Source organism: Dendrobates tinctorius, unplaced genomic scaffold, assembly GCF_039654945.1.
Source record: "Dendrobates tinctorius isolate UK_male_01 unplaced genomic scaffold, ASM3965494v1 ptg000073l, whole genome shotgun sequence".
Classification (NCBI taxonomy): domain Eukaryota; kingdom Metazoa; phylum Chordata; class Amphibia; order Anura; family Dendrobatidae; genus Dendrobates; species Dendrobates tinctorius.
The window spans coordinates 28269507-28294708 of NW_027361741.1; the positions used below are offsets into that span (position 1 = coordinate 28269507).

Consider the following 25202-nt stretch of genomic DNA (forward strand, 5'->3'; position numbering starts at 1 on the left):
GAGGAAATACAAGGAGTTCTGTCTTTGACAGGTTCAGTTTAAGATATAGTGAGGACATGATGTTAGACACAGCATTTAGACAATCGCTGGTGTTTTCTAGAAAGGCAGGCGTGATGTCATGAGAAGAAGCGTATAATTGGGTGTCATCAGCATAGAGATGGTACTGGAAACCAAATATACTGATTGTTTGACCAACAGGGGCAGTGTACAAAGAGAAGAGGAGGGGGCCTAGGACTAATCCTTGAGGAACCCCAACAGTAAGGGGAATATGAGAGGAGGAGGAACAAGCAAAAGATAAAGTAAAGGAGTGGTCAGAGAGATAGGAGGAGAACCAGAATTGTGTCCTTGAGGCCAATGGAACAAGGCATAGTGAGGATGAGCTGATGATCCACATGTTTCATTGTAATGCTTCAATGTAGAATCAGGACATGAGAGGGAGGAGATAAGGGCCAATGAAGACTTCAAGTTCTTCATAAGTTTCTGGGTGTTAATGGCCTGTATGTTTCTATAAGTATGGACAGTGAGGGTGACCTGAGTGTCCTGGCAGTTCTTGATAGAGAATTAAAGAAGGTTGTGGTCAGAGAGCGGGAGAGGGGAGTTTGCAAAATCGTCCACTGTACAAAACCGAGAGAAGACCAAGTCGAGGGAGTTTCCGTCTTCATGCGTTGGAGAATTAGTAAGCTGCGAAAAGCCAAGCGAGGAGGTTAGAGATAAAAGGTGAGTAGCAGATGGGGAGAGGGGAAGAGCAATGGGGATGTTGAAATCACCCATGATGAGGGTAGGGATGTCACAGGAGAGAAATAAATACAAGACCACCAATTGTGCTATAAAACACACTAATATCAGGGTATAATTTACGGTAGTACACATCTTAATGATATAGCAGGGGTTGGAGTATCCCCCTCATAGAATATAATGTAGCCCCCTTATATAATATAATGTCACCCCCTCATAGAATATAGTGTAAGACCCTCATAGAATATAATGCAGCCCCCTCATAGGGTATAATGCAGCCCCCTCATAGGGTATAATGCAGCCCCCTCATAGGGTATAATGCAGCCCCCTCATAGGGTATAATGCCTATTATACCCTATAACCCTCTTAGGGTATAATCAAAAGTGAAAGTGTAGGCCCCTTAAAAAATTGTGAGGAAAGAATGGTTGTAGATGACAAGGAAAAACCTAATTTATTAAACTCCATCTTCTCCACAGTATTCACGGCGGAAAATAAAATGCTAGGTAAAATGCTGAGAGACAAAGAAAACTCTATATTAAGGGTCACCAATCTAACCCAAGAAGAGATGCGAAACCAGAGAAATAAGATTAAAATAGATAAATCTCTGGGTCCAGATGGCATACACCAATGAGTACTAAGAGAACTAAGTAATGTAATGGACAAGCCATTATTTCTTATTTTTAGGGACTCTATAGCGACAGGGTCTGTTCCACAGGACTGGCGCATAGCAAATGCGGTACCAATATTCAAAAAGGGCTCTAAAACTAAACCTGGAAATTATAGGCCAGTAAGTCTAACCTTTAATGTTGGTAAAATATTTGAGAGATGTTATTCTGGATTATCTCAATGAGAATAACTGTTTAACTCCATATCAGCATGGGATTATGAGGAATCGTTCCTGTCAAACCAATGTAATCAGTTTTTATGAAGAGGTAAGCTATAGACTGGACCAAGATGAGTTATTGGACGTGGTATATCCTGATTTTTCCAAAGTGTTTGATACTGTGCCACATAAGAGGTTGGTGCACAAAATGAGAATTCTGGGCTTGGGTGAAAATGTGTGTAAATGGGTAAGTAGCTGGCTTAGTGATAGAAAGCAGAGGGTGGTTCTCAATGGTATATTCTCTAACTGGGTCACTGTGACCAGTCGGATCAGTGTTCGGACTTATTCTCTCTCAACATATTTATTAACGATCTGGTAGAAGGTTTACACAGTAAAATATTGATATTTGCAGATTATACAAAACTGTTCAGCAGTCAATACAAAAGAAGATAGTATTCTGCTACAGATGGATCTGGATACGTTGGAAACTTGGGCTGAAAGGTGGCAGATGCGGATTAGCAATGATAAATGTAAGGTGGGACGAGGGAATCAATATCACACTGAATGGGAAACCACTGGGTAAATTTGACTGACATTGAGAAGGACTTGGGGATCCTAGTTAATTATAAACTTACCTGCCAGCCAGTGCCAGGCAGCGGTTGCCAAGGCAAACAGGATCACGGTGTGCATTAAAAGAGGTCTGAATAAAAATGATGAGAACATTATACTGCCTCTGTACAAATCCCTGGTTAGACCGCACATGGAGTACTCTGTACAGTTTTGGACACCGGTGCGTAGGAAGGATATAATGGAACTAGAGCGAGTACAAAGGAAGGCAACACAATTAATAAAGGGGATGGGGGAAATACAATAGCCAGAGAGATTAGCAAAAATTAGGATTATTTAGTCTAGAAAAAAGACGACGGAGGGGCGATCAAATAACCATGTATAAGTATATATGGAGACAATACAAATATCTCTCCGAGTTTCTGTTTATACCAAGGAAGGTGACGGTTACAAGGGGGCATTTTCTGCGTCTGGAGGAGAGAAGGTTTTTCCACCAACATAGAAGACGATTCTTTATTGTTAGGGCAATGAGAATCTGGAATTCCTTGCCTGCGGAGGTGGTGATGGCGAACTCAGTTAAGGGGTTCAAGAGATGCCTGGATGTCTTCCTGGAGCATAACAATATTGTATCTTACAGTTATTAGGTTCTTTAGAAGGACATAGATCTGGGGATTTATTCTGACAGAATATAGGCTGAACTGGATGAACAAATGCCTTTTTTCAGCCTTGCTAACTATGTTACTATGTTACTAATGCTGCCCCTCTCATAGGGCATAATGCTGCCTCTCTCATAGGGTATAATGCTGCCCCCTCATAGGGTATAATGCTGCCCCCTCATAGGGTATAATGCTGCCCCCTCATAGGGTATAATGCTGCCCCCTCATTGGGTATAATGCAGTCCCCCCATAGAATATAATGCAGCCACCTCATAGGGTATAATGCAGCCCCCCATAGAATATAATGTAGCACCCTCATAGGGTATAATGCATTCCCCCATAGAATATAATGTAGCCCCCTCAGGGTATAATGAAGCACCCTCCTGGAGTATAATGCATCTGCCCACATAGGGTATAATGCAGCTGCCCACATAGGGTATAATGCAGCCTCCTCATAGGGTATAATGCAGCCCCCCATAGAATATAATGTAGCACCCTCCTATAGTATAATGCAGCTCCCCATATAATATAACCCCCTCACAGGGTATAATGCATTCCCCCATAGAATATAATGTAGCCCCCTCATGGTATAATGAATAACCCTGCTGTAGTATAATGCAGCCCCCTACATAGGGTATAATGCAGCTCCCTCATAGGGTATAATGTACCCCCCCATTGAATATTATGTGGCCCCCTCAGAGTATAATGCCCCCCTTCATATAGTATAAAGCCCCCCATAGAATATAATGTAGACCCTCATAGGGTATAATGCAGCCCCCTCCATAGAATATAATGTAGCCTCCTACACAATATTATGGCCATCAGTACTCACTGATAAATACAGGTGTGTTTTGAATTCTCTTAATCCGACTTTTGAGGCAAGTCTCCCTCTGGTGGATACTGCTGGTAGTGGAGCTGGTCAACATGGTGTCCAACAGCTGCAGAGGAGGATTGGAGGAGCGGGGTTGGTGACTGGGAGAACATAAGCGAGCAGGTTTCTCTCAGTGGCTGCTGATGATACTCCTATCTTTGCTTATTGAGGAAATCTGTCTCCTGCCTGATCCTGCATTTTTCAGCTAAGTGTCATTTGCTAAACCTTTGCATCTGATTTTGCCTTGCTGTCAGGGGTCAGCTTGCTCCCCCTGGGGCTGCTGGCTCCTGCCCTGTATTTTGGTATCTTGTGTTTGTGTGTTCAGTCCCCTGCTGTATTAGCCTGTTGCTAGCCGCTAGTTCACACCTGAGTGCTGATATAGTGGGGGCGAGGTTGTGCAAACCTCAGTATTTTTGCACATCAGTCATGTTGGAATTTTCAGGGTTTTGCGTGATTGCAGACAGTTCCTTTTCTGTCCTGTCCTATCTAGTCAGTGTGGGCCCCATCATTTGCTCAGTCTATTTTCTGTCTGTGTCTGTGCTTCATCTTGTCTCACCAACAATATATGTTTGGGGGCTGTCTATTCCTTTGGAGATCTGCTCTGGGGCAGTTTAGATTTCACCTTTCTTTCTTTAGGCTTAGTTAGTCCTCCGACTGTGACGAGGCGTCTAGGGCTGTGTAGGAACGCTCTACGGCTACTGCTAGTTGTGCTGCTAAGATCAGGGGTCTGCAATCTGCTGAGTGACCAACCTCTCTGGTGTTCTGGTGGCATAGCCTATTGCGCTCTCCTCCTCGGTGACCCATTCATAACACAGGTGCATCTCACAAAATGAGAATATCATCAAATAGTTAATTTATTTCAGTTCTTCAATACAAAAAGTGAAACTCATATATTATATAGACTCATTACAATCAGAGTGATCTATTTCAAGTGTTTATTTCTGCCAATAAAAACCCAAAAGTCATTATCTCAGTAAATTAGAATACTTTATAACACCAGCCTGAAAACAAGACTATAAAATCTCAACTGTTGGCCTTCTGAAATGTTTGTTCAGTAAATGCACTCAATACTTGGTCGGAGCCTCTTTTCCATCAATTACTGCATCAATGCAGTGTGGCATGGAGGCAATCAGCCTGTGGCACTGCTGAGGTGTTATGGAAGCCCATTAGCTTCCATAACAGCCTTCAGCTTGTCTGCATTGTTGGGTCTGGTGCCTCTCATCTTCCTCTTGACAATGCCCCATAGATTCTCTATGGGGTTAAGGTCAGACGAATTTGCTGGCCAATGAAGCACAGAGATACTGTTGTTTTTAAACCAGGTATTAGTACTTTTGGCAGTGTGGACAGGTGCCAAGTCCTGCTGGAGTATGAAATTTCCATCTCCGAAAAGCTTGTCGCCAGAAGGAAGCATGAAGAACTCTAAAATTTCCTAGTAGACGGCTGTGCTGGCTTTGGTCTTGATAAAACACAGTGTACCTACACCAGCAGATGACATGGCTCTCCAAACCATCACTGATTGTGGAACCTTCACACTAGACCTCAAGCAGCTTGGATTGTGTGCCTCTCCACTCTTCCTCCAGACTCAGGGACCTTGATTTTCAAGGTCTAGTGTCAAGTGTGAGCCCATTGACTCCCATTATACTTGTTACTCAAAACGATCATGGGAATATTAGTAAATGCTTGGTTCTACTAATAAGCACCGAATCATGTTAGTGCTTGGTTGTGATGGTGTGATATGTTATATGGATATCATTTTGTGTATATTGCTATTTCACTGATTTGCATGGTGTCAATCTTGATGCCTTGTATGTCTGCAGCCTGACTTTTATCTATGACTCTTGATGACCCCCTGTAGTGTCATAATCCCCCAGGCACCTTTTGTCAAGTCTGGGAGGCCTGAAAACCGCCAAACCGGTTTGACTCTCCCTGGACATAATGAGGGGGCTGGGCAAGTTAGTTACTGTGTGCAGAGCATGGTGTGAAGACAGGACTTCAGAGAGAAAGAAGAATATATAGAACATGTTATCACTGTCAGCTGGATTTTGGACTCTCATCTCCCTGGACATGTTATCCTGATACTGAACTGCATTCAGATTCTGGACTATCTTATCCTTTGTGTCGTGGACTGAATATGGACCTTTCATATTTTTGCCTAAATAAATGTCTTGGAATTGTTCACTCTCCTCTTGCTCTGTTGATTGTGTGATACCAGAGAAGGACCCCGTGACAACTGGTGGCAGCAGTGGGATCAACAGAGCGTCACCCAATGGAGAACCACCCACAGAGTGAGTACAGAAATTGGACTGTATGCAGTTCAGTATCAGGATAACATGTCCAGGGAGATGAGAGTCCAAAATCCAGCTGACAGTGATAACATGTTCCATATATTCTTCTTTCTCTCTGAAGTCCTGTCTTCACACCATGCTCTGCACACAGCAACTGACTTGCCCAGCCCCCTCATTATATCCAGGGAGAGTCAAACCGGTTTGGCGGTTTTCAGGCCTCCCAGACTTGACAAAAGGTGCCTGGGGGATTATGACACTACAGGGGGTCATCAAGAGTCATAGATAAAAGTCAGGCTGCAGACATACAAGGCATCAAGATTAACACTATGCAAATCAGTGAAATAGCAATATACACAAAATGATATCCATATAACATATCATCACATTGGTTATCTCTACTTCTCGTCTATTCGGTCACCTGACCGCCGACACTATTTAGTAACAGTGGGACACACCGCAAAAAATATATTAAAATGTGCAACAATTATGCATATAATAAGGTATAGAGGCCACACCCTATTTGTACTGAATACAAAAATGCTGAAGAAAAAACAAAAAAACTGAACTGAAGTAGAATTGAATGACATGCATGATGTAAAAGCATGTTCACATTGGCCATAAAAGCAAGCAAAACCAAAGGAAAAAACAATGTATGCATATACCCTAATAAAAATAGATAAGTAAAAAAGCAAGTGCATTAAATAACATAGGGTACTTAGTAAACACTATTTTGATCAAAAAAGTATAAAGCTGTCCCACCACGACAAGGTGTACCCATTTGAGACAGTAACTACACTAACGGTTAAAACCTACCTAGTGTGAATAGTAGCAGAGTCTCTGGGTCCCAAACGGACACCCAGCTTCAGAGGGACTAAATAAACTACACAGCTCAGTAGAATGGAGGCCACACCCTATTTGTACTGAATACAAAAATGCTGAAGAAAAAACAAAAAAACTGAACTGAAGTAGAATTGAATGACATGCATGATGTAAAAGCATGTTCACATTGGCCATAAAAGCAAGCAAAACCAAAGGAAAAAACAATGTATGCATATACCCTAATAAAAATAAATAAGTAAAAAAGCAAGTGCATTAAATAACATAGGGTACTTAGTAAACACTATTTTGATCAAAAAAGTATAAAGCTGTCCCACCACGACAAGGTGTACCCATTTGGGACAGTAACTATACACTAACGGTTAAAACCTACCTAGTGTGAATAGTAGCAGAGTCTCTGGGTCCCAAACGGACACCCAGCTTCAGAGGGACTAAATAAACTACACAGCTCAGTAGAATGGAGGCCACACCCTATTTGTACTGAATACAAAAATGCTGAAGAAAAAACAAAAAAACTGAACTGAAGTAGAATTGAATGACATGCATGATGTAAAAGCATGTTCACATTGGCCATAAAAGCAAGCAAAACCAAAGGAAAAAACAATGTATGCATATACCCTAATAAAAATAAATAAGTAAAAAAGCAAGTGCATTAAATAACATAGGGTACTTAGTAAACACTATTTTGATCAAAAAAGTATAAAGCTGTCCCACCACGACAAGGTGTACCCATTTGAGACAGTAACTACACTAACGGTTAAAACCTACCTAGTGTGAATAGTAGCAGAGTCTCTGGGTCCCAAACGGACACCCAGCTTCAGAGGGACTAAATAAACTACACAGCTCAGTAGAATGGAGGCCACACCCTATTTGTACTGAATACAAAAATGCTGAAGAAAAAACAAAAAAACTGAACTGAAGTAGAATTGAATGACATGCATGACACCGTTAGTGTAGTTACTGTCTCAAATGGAATTTTTTATGATCAATATATGTATTTATGGCTTGTGTGTTCTCTATGTAATTGCCTTCTTACATCATGATTTTTTATGGTATTGCATTATGTCTTATATGTCTGGTTTCTCTTTTATTGTGTAATTAATAAAATATTTTTAGTCTTTATTATCTGGACTTTTATTTGGTTTATTCATTAGCTGAGAAGGTTACTCTTGTCTTTCATGAATATCCGTACATGTTATATTGGTTGTTGGTCTATGTAAACAACCTAATTTATTTACTCTTTTTTATAACCAGCCAAGTGTGCCTCCTGCGGGCGTGACACAAATGCCCCAGGCACAGACTGTCACATGGGATGGTCTATTTTTGGGGGTTACCAACTACTTTGCAATTTCCCAGGTGCTTTAGGCAGTGAATTCATAGTGAGGGGGTGTCAATTTTTGAGGCAACAAAACCACACTAAGCTATAATGAAGTGTTGCAGAAAAGCAAAAATGCTTTGTTAAAAGCCAACAAAGTGCACCGTTATACACCATCCTCCTTTGATCATTTTATTCAGTCCATCAAATCCAAAGTAGTCCATATAGTGATAAGAAAAATGAAAGAAATCTCTGATATTTATTGAGTTTTGCACACTTTATCCTAATGTACACAGCATTATTTCTACATTAAATGGATGGTGGGCCCCAAGAATGATGTTCTCTGATGGGCCCTATGTTCTATGCATTGTCATAGTCTCTCTTTTATGTTGATGTTGGAAGAAAAATAAGGGAAATAAGTGTGTTTTCCCATTTTTTTAATGAATACACAGAACAACCAAAAATACATTAAAAATGTGGTTCTTATTCTGTAATTTTTTTTTTACATATTGGATACATTTTTATGGGGATGGGGCTAGTTACAGCAATTTGGATTGACTATTTATTTGCCTGTTATTTTTTTTGTTTATTTTACACATCGTCACCCTCATAAACTCACAGAAGGTCTTTGGGGTGTATCTAAATATTGAAAAAAAATTATTTTCATCTTATTTCCCTTGTAACTGTTGCTGGTATATTAGCAGCTTATGCACACTCCCTTCACCCAGTGATCTCATGATGGAGGGAATGATGTCAGCACTTCATATTACTGTGTAGACAATGTTTGGCGCTGTGTATAGAGCAATGTATGGAAATAAGCCATTGTGTCTTCTCTATTATGACTTTGGCTGTCTCATACAGCCATATACAGTGACGCTAATGTAGGGGTCATGGGGTGCAGTTTCATCATTCCCCGCATTTGCTCAATCCAGCTCCACAAATAGTGTTGTTACCCGTGAATTTCGGCAAATTGCTTAACATTGCCCCAGCAAGATACTGGTCCTTGGGCCGCCCCCAACTGCTTAATCTGCCGCCTCCGTGCTGTTAGACTGCATCCTGCTGACTACGCCAAATGTAAGATTACGTAAAATGTAAGAGTCAAGATTGATAGTAAAATGTGTTAACTTATCAGTTTACAGTTCCTGGATGGGGGAGGTTGGGGGAGGTTGGAGGAGCCCTCGATGGCGCCGTAGGCGACACGAGACGGCATTGAAACGGTCCCGGATGTAATTATAGCACAGCCTCTGTACTGAAGCAGTGCTCCTAGACTTTTCCTGGCAGAGTCTCTCAGTCCTGGTACATGGCGGGGAATGAGTGGAGCTCTCTGACACCGTGTGAGTAGTGCAAAGTTCCAGAGCGAAGGCCACAGCTGCGCCTTCGTGTTCAGAGCAGTAAAGAGACCCAGCGATGAATGAAGTGCCGGACCTAGTTGGGGACGCCGGTCTGAGAGGGCATCTACAGACTACAGTCTGAGTTGAAAGGCGGTCAGGAGCTGCACAGTCAGCGTGAGCGGGGGAGGACAGGCAGTCAACCTGGCAGAGCGGAGACAGAGTAAACCTTCTTCCTCAGGGTAAGAGGGTAAGCTTTGCTCCTGCTAAAAGCCCCAACTTCACGCGCTCTCCTCTTTTTATGTCTACCCCGCCCCCTGCAGTCAGGTGCCCTGGTCTGCTCTGGTCAGGAAATGCCTCCCCCTGCAACAATGGTGACAGCCCAGAGGGTTCCAGCCCAGATACACAAAAAGCTGCCCCAGCTCGGTCCATCCCCCTACACTTCCATATACAGTGATGTTTTAGAATGTCACTGCAGAATAGGAGCAGGACGGCCTGACTTTTAAAGTTTATGGGTAATCTGAAGGCAGTTCACTTAATAATTGCTGAAAAATCTACTTTTATTTACTGTGTAAATGTGGGCACTCTCGTCAGTGTGTGTTGAAGTGAGCAAATAGCATGCACCACTGCTGGACACAGACAGAAAAGAGCCCCTATGCCAGAGCAATATGTGGGCCTTTTGCAGTCCATTAGCTTATCATAATGCTCAATTCCACCTCTTTTAGAGGTGGAAATGGGTCTGCTTATCTCTAGGGCGCTCTGTCCAGGTTGCACCAATATATGCCGCCCATGATATGCACACTTAACAACGGCCTATTTTTCTCACTAAAACCACTCACTCACTACACTTTTGGATGCATTGAGTGGTGGCCATAGACAGGCAGGAGCCTGGTGTCAGAGCGCACCCGCAGCCACATTGCCTAGGCACCAGCATTGAGACTTGTCTGCCGCTGCAATTCTCCAGTGTCTGTGCGCAAGGTCAGACATATAATCTGATTTTAGCTGAGCGCAGTCAATGAAGACAATGGGCCAGCTTTGATTTGCAAATAGAAGGGCATTATGGAATAGGCCATGTGAAGGATGTACTAAAGTGTCCTCATCTGCATATGAAGTACGTCCCCTATATAAATGCTTATGTGGTTTATTTGGCATTTTGTGGGTGACAGACTGCATCGACTTTTATGTGAAAGTCCTTGATGGTTTTTATGCATATCATGATAAGCGCATTTGATAAGTGAACAGTGAACAATATCTGTCACAGACAAAAGACTAGCATTACATGTAAAACAGGCTGGGGAAAATAGCTGTAGAACGTGATATTTTGCTCTAATTAATGTAACACCATTCTTCACAATGACAATATTTTAAAATGACATTCAAGTTTCCTAATTTCAACTTTGATGTACTATTATTCACTGGACTCTTAATAAAACAGCCAATATCCATTCTCCTCTGAAAATTCACTTTAGAAATGAGCCACCAGCAGCGATGCAAGTGAGTAGTGCGAAATGTTTTTGACTGAGGACCAAGGGATATGTTTGTTGAATAGTTTTAAACTGAAACCAATTCAATTATATAAATTGATGGTCTTTAAACAGTTAAAGGACTCTGGGGGGTTTGCATCTAGACATTTTAACCTTCTTTGAGCATTCATTTGAATTTTTTTTTTTTAAAGAGGACCTTTCACCAGTTTGTGTATGTTAACAAGCCACATCATGAAATTCTTATTGCAAAGCTGAATAAAATGTAGTTATTTGTTTTTTAATTTCTTATCCCTGATGCAGAGATATTAAAGGGAACCTGCCACCAGGTTTGTCCCATGTGAGATGAGTCCACCACCTTTCAGCCCTCATATACATATATATCCCCCCCAATCTGGCTTGCAGCAAAAGAAAAACACCTTTTATTATACTCATCAAGATGGGCATTGCTGTCTTGGCCCAGAGCCTCCCTTTTTCTTGCGATGCCATCCTCCTTCATGTGCTTTAGTGTCTCCAGCATTGCGATCCTGCACAGGTATACTTCTCTGCCCTGACCAGGGTAGAGTAAAGAACTGCAGTGTGCATGCGCCGGGGCTTTTTGACCTTTTCTGGCACTTGCGCACTGCAGTTCTTTCCTCTGCCCTCGACTGGGCAGAGAAGTAAAATTGCACAAAATCACGATGCCAGGAACACAGTGGATGACGTAGGACATGTCATCCACACAAAACACAGAAGGAGGATGACATCACAAAAAGAAGGGAGGCGCCAGATCAAGACATTGACGCCCATCGGATTCAACTTCGATAAAAAAGGTGTTTTTCTTTTGTTGCTGGCTGGATTGGTGGAATATATACAGCATATTAAAATGAAAGGTGGTGGTATTATCTCATATGGGACAAAATTGGTGAGAGATTGCCTTTAACTAGTAATGTTTAATTATAATAAGAGGGGCATTAGCAGAAATTTGTCTCTGGCGGTGTGTTCTCCGTCCCCTGCATTACAATGACTAATCATAATCAAGAGTTGTCATGCAGGGTAAATAAACAGCAGCGCTCTGGAGACAAATCTCTGGTAACGCTCACTTGGTCTTTATAAAAATTGGATTTCAAACTTTACAAGTTAAAATCTCTGCAACAGAAATGAGAAATTAAAATTCCATGATGTGACTGTGATGCTGAGTCACTTTTCACAGTTAAGCTATGAGGCGGGGAAGTCAAGGAGTCTAAGGGCAAATGCCAGGAGAGTTCATCAAAGAAAAACGAGATAAGACAAATGAATAGTCAAAGGCAATATTCACGGTCGGGTAGCTGATGTCAGCGTACATCAAAGGCAAAAGGAGCAATACATACAAACAGGCAAAAGGACTGGCTCAGTGGTGTGCATCTTAATAGTAAAATAATCACCCTGAAAAGGTGACACCTGGAGGAAATTCTGCAGGTCTGGCCAAATTGGGCAGCTGAGCTGTCATTCACAATACTGACAGTCCAGAACGCTACTAACCCTATAGGGTGACTGAGCTGTCACTCATAGGACACCGTGAGTGGTGGAATCATGACAATGACCAATTTTAGCATACTGAAATTGGTGAATGGTCCCTTTTAAAGGAAAATAAAGCCAGGAATAGAGAAAAGATACTGGAAGTCTCAGTACAATTCTGTTTTTTATGTTACTGAGAAACATAGAAAATATAATCATATTTGTGTGAAAGTAATTTATCAGTTACCTTCAATTGTAATAGGCTAAAAACCATTGAAAAGAAATGACTTTTCTTAGTTCAGTTTAAATCTGCATGGTTTTGACTCCTTCATGGGATGTGATTGTGTAATACCATTTCTATCTAGATTTATGGAATTTATATTCCTCTTGAATTACAAATTCCCACTTGTGTTGGTCATTTTCCTGAACAGTATTATGGCTGTTTGCATATTGAAAGTTCTAATTTATTGTTCCAGGAAGCTAGTTACAGTACCAAGAAAAAAAATCTTCTTTATTCTCATGGGAAATGAAACCTGTATTTCTTGGTTCTATATAAAAATCCTATGACAAAGAGCCAAGCTTTGAAGCTGAGATTTAATACACAAGGGGCTTATATGGAAAAGCTGTTTCTTTACAGACATAAAAGAATGCCATATATTCCTCTTCAACCTAACTAAATGTGGCAAAAATAGAAACATGACTAATTAGGAAGCATGGTTATTTTAAAAGGAAACACAATGGATGAAGCACACATACACTCCATGGCACAAATTATGTACTGTATATACCCCTTCTAATTGCTAACTAGTGCATCAAATCAGACATATAGCCATGGACTCCCCACTAGCATCACAATTATTGAAGATCTCCCTGACTTCCAGTAAGGTGCTCTCATAGGAAATCAATTTGTCATGTTCTGCCTTGCTGAATGTGCCATAGTCAACTCTACATGCTACTAAATAAACTAAAAATATATCAGAAATATAATGTTCTAGACCATAGAAGGTTACAGAACAGGCTGCGGAATGTTGACGTAATCTAGTGTGTGAAAATCCAACTTTTAGATTGTGATGGAAAGTCATGGCTTAGCTTGCTATTAGAAAACCCTTCATTAGAAATGAGAAGTATAGAAAGATATGGTGGAAAGGACTATGCATTTATTTGGGAACCCTAATTTTGCTTAGCACAAATCTGATCTGAAATACAGCCATATGTATGAAATCCAGTGTAGCTAAATAGGCTATGGGACTGTTCACATCACATATTTTTCCTCCATGAACCATATACAGTTGTGGCCAAAAGTATTGACACCCCTGCAATTCTGTCAGATAATACTCAGTTTCTTCCTGAAAATGATTGCAAACACAAATTCTTTGGTATTATTATCTTCATTTAATTTGTCTTAAATGAAAAAACACAAAAGAGAATGAAGCAAAAAGCAAAACATTGATCATTTCACACAAAACTCCAAAAATGGGCCAGACAAAAGTATTGGCACCCTCAGCCTAATACTTGGTTGTACAACCTTTAGCCAAAATAACTGCGACCAACCGCTTCCGGTAACCATCAATGAGTTTCTTACAATGCTCTGCTGGAATTTTAGACCATTCTTCTTTGGCAAACTGCTCCAGGTCCCTGATATTTGAAGGGTGCCTTCTCCAAACTGCCATTTTTAGATCTCTCCACAGGTGTTCTATGGGATTCAGGTCTGGACTCATTGCTGGCCACCTTAGAAGTCTCCAGTGCTTTCTCTCAAACTATTTTCTAGTGCTTTTTGAAGTGGGTTTTGGGTCATTGTCCTGCTGGAAGACCCATGACCTCTGAGGGAGACCCAGCTTTCTCACACTGGGCCTTACATTATGCTGCAAAATTTGTTGGTAGTCTTCTGACTTCATAATGCCATGCACACGGTCAAGCAGTCCAGTGCCAGAGGCAGCAAAGCAACCCCAAAACATCAGGGAACCTCCGCTATGTTTGACTGTAGGGACCGTGTTCTTTTCTTTGAATGCCTCTTTTTTTCTCCTGTAAACTCTATGTTGATGTCTTTGACCAAAAAGCTCTAATTTTGTCTCATCTGACCAGAGAACATTCTTCCAAAAGGTTTTAGGCTTTTGCAGGTAAGTTTTGGCAAACTCCAGCCTGGCTTTTTTATGTCTCGGGGTAAGAAGTGGAGTCTTCCTGGGTCTCCTACCATACAGTCCCTTTTCATTCAGACGCCAACGGATAGTACGGGTTGACACTGTTGTACCCTCGGACTGCAGGGCAGCTTGAACTTGTTTGGATGTTAGTCGAGGTTCTTTATCCAACATCCGCACAATCTTGCGTTGAAATCTCTTGTCAATTTTTCTTTTCGTCCACATATAGGGAGGTTAGTCACAGTGCCATGGGCTTTAAACTTCTTGATGACACTGCGCACGGTAGACACAGGAACATTCAGGTCTTTGGAGATGGACTTGTAGCCTTGAGATTGCTCATGCTTCCTCACAATTTGGTTTCTCAAGTCCTCAGACAGTTCTTTGGTCTTCTTTCTTTTCTCCATGCACAATGTGGTACACACAAGGACACAGGACAGAGGTTGAGTCAACTTTAATCCATGTCAACTGGCTGCAAGTGTGATTTAGTTATTGCCAACACCTGTTAGGTGCCACAGGTAAGTTACAGGTGCTGTTAATTACACAAATTAGAGAAGCATCACATGATTTTTCGAACAGTGCCAATACTTTTGTCCACCCTCTTTTTTATGTTTGGTGTGGAATTATATCCAATTTGGCTTTAGGACAATTCTTTTTGTGTTTTTTCATTTAAGACAAATTAAATGAAGATAATAATACCAAAGAATTTTTGTTTGCAATCATTTTCAGGAAGAAACTGAGTATTATCTGACAAAATTGCAGGGGTGTCAATACTTTTGGCCACAACTCTATACTAGGAAAAGATCCTGGTATATAAATTAAAGGTTTTGTCCATCACTTTTACATTGATGATCTATCCTCAGTTTAGATCATCAAAACCAGATCAGTGTAGGTGCGACACCCAGCATTTGAACCAATCAGAAGCAAAGCGGACGAGCACAGCTTCTTCAACTGCATAGTGGTTGAGGTCGGGTACTACACATCCATCCGTATACAAATGAATTGGAGTGGATCTGCAATAATCCACTGCTGCCACTATGCAGTTGTCAGAGCTGTGCTATTCCACTTTGCAACCACTAACATCTAGTCAATGCAAGTATTGGAAGCAGATGAATAATGGGGGTGGCGGATGTCACCCCACCGATCTGATATTAAAGTAGTGGACAATCTCCTTAAATGAGGGCTGGAATGTACACCATAAAGTGGCTTTCAATGCCATAAAATTATATATATATATATATATATATATACAGTATATATATATTGTGAGGTAGCGCTGTCATTCACATAGGGGATCACTCACTTGCAGCCCCAAAAACCAGATCCGGCACGGGTTTTCCATAAAACAATCATAGTCCCTTTGGTTTATTCAGCATCATAAACCATCAAAGCAACAGGAAACAGCATATAGTCAGCATAGCGTCCATTACAGAGTTCAGCTCTGTTATCCTGTAGTCATACAAGTTATGCACTGTTCAATGCGCAGGCTTTCTAGCCACCAAGTTATCTCACCCTGTCAGGGTTTCCTCATGCTGCTTCACCATGCTGCACACATTCATTCCCTCCAGGGAACTAACAGGCACACGTCGCCATTACTCACAGCCACTTCACAGGCTGTTAGCCAGGAAGCCCCATCTCAGCGGGACCTTCCACACTGGACCAACCGGGTCCCAGCATTCACCACATGTGACCTACCCTGGCCACCTTATACGGTCCGTAGCCACGTCCACCGGGTCACATGGCTATGACCTCATCACAGGTCCTTGAACCATTCACACACTTTATCACAACATTCTCAAACACACCCCTGGGTGGGTTTGTAGGTAACTGGGTCCGCCCATCTCCCCAGCTACCTGGAGACTTCTCCCTGACACATTGATACAACATGTCAGCAGTATCACTGCTGATCCACACACACATCAGTCTCCATCTCAAGGCCACCCACCTTGATATACATAACGGTCCTTCAGGATTCTGCCACTCATCCTCTCTCTTGGGACATCCACACAGCGCCCCCTAGCGGACACAGTGGTCATTACACCACATAATATACATAATTTTATTTTTTCTTGAAATGCATAGAATAGCAAACCTTAATCCTTTTCTGGTGAAGAGTGATTTATCTATCTGAAACAGATATCTCCCCTGAAGGAATTATTCCACCAGCCATGGTGCCACAGCAGCTGACCTCCATAGGAGTTGTGTTACGCTGTCACAGACGTGGATCATTGACCAACTGTGTCGAGCTTACCCAGGTAGGGCGTGTCTAAGCTAGTACCTCATCTTTGCTAGAACTCCTGATGGTAGAGTTTGTTGCAGATAGCCCCCAGATACCACTCCTGGGCAGTCCCCGGAACTGTAGCTGCTGACCCCAGGAGTCAGGATAGCAGTAAAGTACAAAAACTCGGAGTCACTGACAGGCAGAATTCGGATACTGGTATGACAGTCCTGCCAACACGGAACACTGGGATAGATTGACATCCAGACAACATGGGTTTCTGGAACTGGCTCAGATTCCGCCGGAGCAGCTTTAGGTTCAGGTACCGCCAGAGTAGCTTCAAGTTCTGATTCAGACAACTCAGAAAACAGGGTAGCATTCAGATCAAAAAAGTTTATGGGAGCACAAACAAACCAAACTGGATACATATATATATGGACAGATGACTTGGCAACATACAGTTGCATACACACTCTATGTAAGAAACTACAGGGGTTGCTCAAGAACTTCACTACTGGAGACAGTGCCTTATATACAAGATGCCTCCTAGTTATTGGATGGGGAAATTTTCAAAGTGCGAGCGCTGCCCCTTTAAGAATAGGGGAGCACCCGCACACTACGTGCAAAACCAAAGAAGAGAGCCATCAAGGAGACCATGCTGCACGGTGAGAGCAGGGAGTATATCGGAGTCCCTGCATAGAGGAGGATGGGGACCACACAAGGGCACCAGCATTACCGCTATGACTATCACAATTCCCACAAGTAAGAGTAACCAATGCTTACCTATTCTTGCTCCAAAGGGCATCACTCTATTGTTGTGCACTCTGTTTTTTACTCTAGTTAATCCCATAAAGTGGCTTTTGTCACTCTTAGGGCTCATGCAAATGTACGGGTGAAGCACAAGAAGGACAAGAAAGGGTTTACCTCCTCTGCTCCATGCCCAGAACCATATAGCTACGCAGTAGGGTTGCCAGGGGGAAGACTCTTGAACCTGGACCGACTGCATCATGGGCCTGTCAGTAGCAGTGGGGAGGAGGAAGTTGGGCGACACAGGAAGGAAGCAGGGCAGAGATTGGGAAGACAGGGCATGCTGAGGAGAGAGCAGCTTGTGCAGCGGTCAGGACAGGATGCAGCCATGCTCCAGGGAGGAGAGAAAACTCCCGTTCAGAGGGCAAATACCGGGGGACTGTACAGAGAGACTGCATCCTGTGAGTACATGGAACCGGAGTCTGCAGTGACAAGAGAGGTGCGTCCTGACCCCCGTGCAGAGACTGTGGCCCATGCAGGGACAGTGCTCCATGCAGAGACAGTGACCCGTACAGATATAGCGGCCCGCGCAGAGATAGCGGCCCGTACTGAGACAGTAGCCCGTACAGAGACCACGACTCCCGCGCGTAGCCCTTCCTGCTGAGAGATCTAACAAGAGACGGAGTGTTGTTTCCCCCGAGACTGTTGTGTTTAAGCAAAAGACAGAGCAGAGGGGACCCCATTTGCCCAGTACCCCCTCTGCCTCTTGCAGTAACCCTTGAGACCCCGGCTGTGGGTTACTAGAGACTTTGGAGCTCACAGAGACTAGAGACAACAAGTGCCGCTTGTGATTGGCGCCTACGTTGAATAAGATGACCCTGCAAGCAAGTCCCCATCAGACTGTTAAGTTTTCAAGAAAATCCGTTTATTACTATTTACACTGTTTCCCTGTTCGAGAATCTGTTTCACTCTGCATATATTCGCACTGTTATTTTGCCAGTGTTAATCTCTGTAAATAAACCTCCCTTTAACTGTTGGTCCGTCTGTTCCGTGGTGACATACCCAACACCTGCACTTTGTTACACAGATGTCAGTGCAAACCGGTCCTATCTCAGACAGCAATGCACATACTGACTACAGATTTCCACACCGGAGCATGACAACTTCATATATTTCTATGAAGCTGTGACGCTCGGGTCGGGAGGGCCATGGCCTGTCCTTGCATAGCGGTCCAAGATCAGACCGACTTGTATGGACGTCGACATGAGCCCTTATATTTCCATGCTAAAAAGGGAATACAGCACAGGATACATTCTTTAATTGAACCCCTTGGAAGGATGAATTGGCATCAGTAAAAGACTGTATATCACAACCAGCAGTATCATTTATGCTGTCACTCGTTTATCTAAAAATAATGGCATACATCTGGTCCCTATAAAATCTTCGTATTACCAACTACAGTCCAGGACTCCTATATTGGATCAATTTATGGTTGAATGTGATCTCAGAAGACACCATGAACGCACCTGCAGCAAGCCATTACATAGTAATCTGGACAGGGAACAGTCTAAAGTAGAGATGAGCAACTTTACCTTTTTTAGGGTCGAGTCGGGTTTCATGAAACCCGACTTTCTCAAAAGTCGAGTCAAACGAAATTGGCCGACTATAGTGAAAAGTTGGGGGATCCGACTGAAACACGAAACCCAATGCAAGTCAATGGGGAAGCAAAGTCGGCAGGGAATGGAGGACAGTAAACACACCTACAGTGCCCATTTCAATGCCAACAACACCAATTCTTATTGCTTAAGCTTGTCAACCTTAATTTACTTTATAATAATAGTTACGCACTGAAAAATGCGAGTTATTTGGCTAAAGTTGTGGGTAGGGCTGGCTCCAGGTTTTCGTGTGCCCTGGGCCAAAGAGTGTCAGTGCGCCCCTTTAACACATACCACAATTCATGATGCTCCGATAATATACAGAAATATAGGTATAGTACAATGAAAAATACTTCACTTCCTACATGACATATACCTATTTTAAATTCTACAATAGCTAAAAAAACGGACAGTATATTACGCCATACAATATTATGGCCACTACATGGTGCGCCATACAGAATAATGAGCCCCATATATTTCTCCATACAGAATAATTGGTCCCATATAATGTTCCATACAGTATATGATGAGCTCCACATAATGCTACAGTATATGATGGTCTCCATGGATGATGCTCCAGTGTGTTATGGGCCCAAATAATGTTCTATATATAATGGGCCCCATTTCTAATGCTCCAGTGTATAATGGGCCCCATGGATGATGCTCCATTGTGTTATGGGCCCAAATAATGCTCCATATATAATGGGCCCCATTTCTAATGCTCATGTGTATAATGGGCCCCATAGATGCTGCTCCAGTGTCTGATCTGCCCCATTTAGAATGCTCAAGTATATGATGGGCCCCATGGATGATGCTCCAGTGTCTTATGGGCCCAAATAATGCTCCATATATCATGAGCCACATTTCTAATGCTCCAGTGTATAATGGGCCCCGTAAATGCTGCTCCAGTGTCTGATGTCCCCCATTTGGAGTGCTCCAGTATATGATGGGCCTCATGGATGATGCTCCAGTGTCTGATGGGTCAAAATAATGCTCCATATATAATGTGCCCAATTTAGAATGAACCCAGGCATGGTATGTGAAAAGAGCTCCATGGAGTAATCTGAAGTGTGGGCTGCCGCATCCTTCACTTTTGGTGTGGGTGAAGGAACCAAGGAAAGGGGTTGCTCCTGACCAGAAGCCTGCACTGACGACTCAGTGCTTGCATTTTTTGAAACTTCAGAAGAGGAGGCGATAGAGCTGGTGGCTGTTTCGGCAATGTAAGCCAAAACCTGTTTCTGATGCTCCGGCTTTCAAAGCGGTTTTCCTACTCCCAGAAAAGGGAACCTTACAGGCCTTCTTGTGCCAGACAATGACGCAGGTTCAACATCTCCTGCCTTAGCTGCTATTGTGCTTTTGGCATAACCAGCAGATGCACCACCACCACCATCAGTACCAGCTGCCCCGCCCCCCCGCCCACATTCAAGGCCTCTTTCACCATACTTCCTGATGTTTGTGAAAATGTAACAAAAATACCAGCAGATATATGGTAAAGTATGAGGAGCGTACAGCTGTATAAGGTGTAGGTAAAAATTTAAATCTCTGTATATATTTCCTTAGTCACAGACGCTCTCTCAGTATGTATTTGACCGTAATCCAACCAGCATATATACGGTACTGTATCAGAAGCGGACAGCTCTATACGGTGTATGTATGGAAAAATTAAAATCTCCGTCTATTTTTTTATGGAGTCACACCCAGATAGCATGTATTTGTCCGTGATACCAGCTGGTACACGGTAGTGTGTGAGGAGCATACAGCACTATACGGTGTATGTATGGAAAATTTTAAATCTCCATCTACTTTTACGGAGTCACACACACACGCTGTCTCTGTATAGATTTGACCATAAGACAGACGCCAGATATACGATACTGTTTGAGAAGCGGACAGCTCTTTACGATGTATGTATGGAAAATTTTAAATCTCCGTCTATTTTTTGACGGAGTCAACAGCAGATATACGATACTGTTAGAGAAGCGGACAGCTCTATACAGTGTATGGAAAAATGGAAATGTCCGTCTATGTGTTTACGCATTCACACCCACACGCGCTGTCTCTGTATAGATTGGACCGTAATCCAAACAGCAGATATACGATACTGTTTGAGAAGCATACAGCTCTATACGGTGTATGTATGGAAAATTTTAAATCTCCGTCTATTTTTTTACGGAGTCACACACACACACTGTCTCTGTATAGATTTGACCGTGATCAAACAGCAGATGTATGATACTGTTTGACAAGTGGACAGCTTTATACGGTGTATGTATGGAAAATTTTAAATCTCCCTCTATTTTTTATGGAGTAACACACAGATAGCATGTATTTGTCCGTGATACAAGCCGGTACACGGTAGTGTGTGAGGAGCGTACAGCTCTATACGCTGTACGTATGGAAATTTTTAAATCTCCGTCTATTTTTTACGGAGTCACACACACACGCTGCCTCTGTATAGATTTGACCGTAATCAAAAAGCAGATATACGATACTGTTTGACAAGCGGACAGCTCTATATGGTGTATGTATGGAAAATTTTAAATCTCCTATATCTCGTTTATATTTTTGCAGAGTCACACACACACGCTGTCTCTGTATAGATTTGACCATATCAAACAGCAGATATACGATACTGTTTGACAAGCGGACAGCTCTATACGGTGTATGTATGGAAAATTTTAAATCTCCGTCTATTTTTTACGGAGTCACAAACGCTGTCTCTGTATAGATTTGACCGTGATCAAACAGCAGATATACGATACTGTTTGACAAGCGGACAGCTCCATACAGTGTATGGAAAAATTGAAATGTCCGTATATGTATTTACGGAGTCTCACACACACACACACACGCTGTCTCTGTATAGATTTGACAGCAATACTAACAGCAGATATACGATACTGTTTGAGAGGCGGACAGCTCTATACGGTGTGTGTATGGAAAGTTTAAAATCTCCTTCTATTTCTTTATGGAGTCACACACAGATAGCATGTATATGTCCGTGATACCAGCAGGTACATGGTAGTGTGTGAGGAGCGTACACCTCTATACGGTGTGTGAAAAAATGAACGCTCTGTATCTGTGCAGAAAATCAGAATAAAAGTTTTTTTGCTTTTAAAAAAAGCAGTCTGCACAGCAATGTGCACACAGCAATGCAGCTATCAGGTAGCCTTATAAGGCAGCCTAATAACCACCAGCACTGCTGCACACACAAAAATCCTCCCCTGTCACTGCACACTAACTGTACAGTTGAAATCGCTATCAGAAGAAGCACAGTTTTTTTTCTTTGTTGCCTATTGCTCTCCCTATTGAGAATCAGCAGCAGCAACCTCTCCCTATGCTAAGATCGGCAGAAGTAAAATGGCGGTCGGCAGTCAGGGCTTTTATAGCCACTGTGATGCCACACAAAGCAAGCCAGTCACACGAATGCCCTTCTCTAAGATGGTGGTGGCCGCTGCTGTTGTCATCGCGTTGCCCACAGTGTGCATCCTTGATGATTGGCTGAGAAAAGGCGCTGGAAGCATCATGGGAAATGAGTCTTTGGTGCGCGGATCGGCGACCTCATGGCCGACCTTATGCTATGGTTGGGTTTCGATCGGCGAAACCCGACTTTAGCGAAATTTGGCGACTTATCAATTTGACCGACCCGTTTCGCTCAACTCTAGCTTAAAGCTATGAAAGACATACTGCACAATCTAATGCTAATATTACAATCCAGAACTCTGATAAAGTGGGTTGTGTAGTGGTCCTTGATACCGTGAACTATGTGCAGTTGGTTTTTGCTATTTTAAATTATGTCTCCACATATAATCCACTTTCCTGTAACCCAACTGATTCTTTCAAATGTGCTTTGTCTCATTGTATTGTGGAGGGCGTTTCCTTGGGGGTTTTGGACAACAAAATCCAAAAATTGTTATTATTACCTGACCATCCAGTTATTCCAATATTTATCGGTTTTCCCAATACCCACAAGGACAGCTTGCCTCCCCATCTCTTCCTATAATTTGGGGCATAAGTTAAAATCTCAATGAATGGCTGGATGAGCACCTGTTGCCCCTGGTAACAAACATTCCAGGATATCTTAAAGATGCCATCATCAGTCCTACAAGTATTCAATAGTTTCCGTTGGCAAGAAGATTTCACTTTTGTCACCTGTGATGTGGTTAATATTTATTCATCTATTCCACATGCATTGGCCAAGATTGCCATGCACCACTTACACTGTTACAGTGCTTATTCATCTAATCTCAAAGTTTTCATTATTTCACAATTTTTTTATGTTCAAAACAAATTTTTTTTACAGATCACACGTGCCCTGATAGGGTATAAATTCTCAGCATCCCAAGAAATTTTGTTTAATTTTTGATGGCAGGAGTTTTTTTTTTCAGGTCATAACCCATTTTTTTCCAATATTGCATTGTTTGGTGGTTTTGTGTACAATCTCCATTTTAGTATGGGTTGGGGAAAAGTCATTGGTTCCATATTTCATAATTATCTGAATTTCAATAAATATAGCTTGAAATTTACTTCCAGTAAGCCCAGCAACCAAATTTACTTTTTTATTTTTTGAGTGTATAGTCCATGTAATTAGAAGACGGTATCATGGGGCTGCCCAACCTCATCAGCCAGATTTAATATGCAACTTGCAATGTCCTCCTCCATGTGGGCATCTGAAACCACCCATGAGTCATTCACTCCCAACACCTGTAAGCAGCAGATGGGACAATTGTGGTTCTGGTTGCTCCATTTGTGAATGCATTTCTGGCAGAATTTGTGAGTGCAGGGCAAGATCAGATCAGTTCGCTTATCCATACAGATACAACACTCCTCCTCAGCCATCAGCTGCTACACCTTCCTCACTAAGTTGCTGGCCTGGCAGTCTGAGAGTGATGCCAGGCTCTGGGCAATGTCCCCGGAGGCCTCGCTGCTTTGGGTGAACATGCTGGTGGCATGCTTGGTGATGTCCTTGTAGAGCTGGATGAATTGGTAGAGGTTCGTGATCTTCGATAGCTCCAGGATGCCGCTCGTCTTATTAATCTTGGTATGCAAAACACAGATGATGACTTTTCACAGGCTGGACGAGTCCAAGCCCGGCTGCACTTCAAAGAGGAGATGTTTGTCCTGCCCGGGGGGCCAGCCTCATCATGACATCATTGAGCTCCACGATGCAGCCCAGGAACTCCTTGAATGTCAGGAAGCAGCTCTCACGCACAAGGACCTCGTGTTTGATGACTTTCTCAGGAAATTTATTCATTGTGGCCTGGCAAGTCAGCTGCTGTCCCATGTCTGAGGAGCACTGAATCTGTTCCAGAGGAGAATCTAGGTCTTGCCCTGCAGTCCTGTGTGTGTATAGCTGGAGCGGAAGCCATGTGTGGACAGAAGCACCCAGGGATGGCGGTTACTGGGAGCAAATTAACTTTCTTGATCTTATACTCACTGACAGTGTTCCACTGGACATTGTTGAAACCTCTGTTTACAGAAAATAGATTTCCAGCAATACCACCTTATTATCCAACAGTTGCCATCCACGACACATCATAATGCCATTCCACATGGAGAGTTCACACGGGCCCAACACATCTGTTCCAGTGACGCCTTCTTGAGGGAGGGTGTCATTATTGGCAACAAACTTGCAGACAGGGGTTATGGCAGGCACAGCATTAAACGGGCATTCAATCATGTCAAAAGTAAATCCAAACATGATCTTTTGTACAGTATAAACCTAAAAACAGCCACACTGGTTCACAATATGAATCCTGTCACTTTCCCCACACGATACGGTCCCCAGTTCAATCAGATCAAATAGATTATTTTAAAATATCTACCCATTATTAACCAGGAACAGGGTCTGCAGGTGTGATTGTTTGTCGAGCAATATGTTTTCTCCCAAATTGGTATGGTCTCCGCAGCCACCACACCCTTGGCTTTCTGCCAGGGGATTCTACAAATGTTCAGGGAGTTACTGCAGTATATGCACTTTTACAATGGACAGGAAAAATTAATTTTCTTTACCACATGGTGTGAATCACAACCTACAATCTTTCATCAACTGTGAGTCCCACCATGTGGTTCA

The 25202-nt window shown here is 42.5% G+C and overlaps 1 pseudogene; it reads right to left on the reverse strand.

Moving 5' to 3' along the window:
* Positions 1 to 23716: 23716 nt before the first annotated feature.
* Positions 23717 to 24413, reverse strand: LOC141096316 (RING finger protein 141 pseudogene; annotated as a pseudogene).
* Positions 24414 to 25202: the final 789 nt, after the last annotated feature.